Source organism: Ornithorhynchus anatinus, chromosome 6 (genome assembly GCF_004115215.2).
Source record: "Ornithorhynchus anatinus isolate Pmale09 chromosome 6, mOrnAna1.pri.v4, whole genome shotgun sequence".
NCBI classification, from domain to species: Eukaryota; Metazoa; Chordata; class Mammalia; order Monotremata; family Ornithorhynchidae; genus Ornithorhynchus; species Ornithorhynchus anatinus.
This window is the reverse complement of record NC_041733.1, coordinates 44,001,795-44,002,855: the sequence shown is the minus strand read 5'-3', so window position 1 is coordinate 44,002,855 and position 1,061 is coordinate 44,001,795.

The following is a 1,061-nucleotide window of genomic DNA, read 5'->3' as shown; positions in this document are numbered from 1 at the left end:
TCCTCGGATAAGAGAATCATTCCATCGGTCAATTAATCAATGGTATCTATTGAGCAGTTACTATGTGCAGAACACTGTACTAAGTGCTTGGGAGAGTACAATAAATTGGAATTAGCAGACATGCTCCCCGCCTATAAGGAGCTTACGGTTTAGAGAAGAGAGTCATTTCTGGCCTCTAGGTTTTGGCCGCCTCAGGCCAGCCCTGACTTGGTGTCGATGGCTAAGATTCGCTCAGAGGATGTGAGGGGCCCCGGGGGCAAATCACTCCCAAGACATTCTGAACGGCGGCACCAGCCCTCTGCCTCTCCCCTGCCTCCAGCCCTTGTGGTCTAGTGGATAGAGCCTGGGAGTCAGAAGGACCTGGGTTCTAATCCTGACTCCGCCTCTTGTCTGCCGTGTGACTTTGAGCAAGTCACGTCACTTCTCTGGGCCTCAGTTACCTCATGTGTAAAATGGGGTTTAAGACTGTGTGGGACAGGGTCTGGTTCCAACCCTATTCGCATCTATGCGCCCCAGTGCTTATTACAGTGCCGGGCACAGAGTGAGCACTTGACAAATACAAATGTTATTATCATTATGCTTTCTGGGGTCTGGCTGGCTGGCGGCCCTGATCCCGTGGGAGCCTCCGAGTGAGCGTTGCCCGGCAAGAGGTAGGATGTTCATGGAAGAAGTGTGGCCTGGTGGATAGAGCCCACACCTGGGAGTCAGAAGGACTGAGTATTCCACCACTGATCTGCTGTGTGACCTTGGACAAGTCACTTCTCTTCTCTATACCTCATTTACCTTATCTGTAAAATGGGGGAATGTGAGCCCCATGTGGGACATAGACTCTGTCCAACTTTGTATTTACCCCAGCGCTTAGAACAGTGGCTGGTACATGGTTAGCTCTTAACAAATACCATTTAAAGCAAACAGACAAACAGAAAAACTCCAGCCTCAGAGGATTCTTTCGCCACTCCATTCGGCCCACGTCTCTGGCCAGGGAGCTGGCCAGACTAGCCAACATCCCCAGCTTGGTTCAGCTAGCCACCGGCCCCGGGGGGACGTGAGACCTCCAAAGC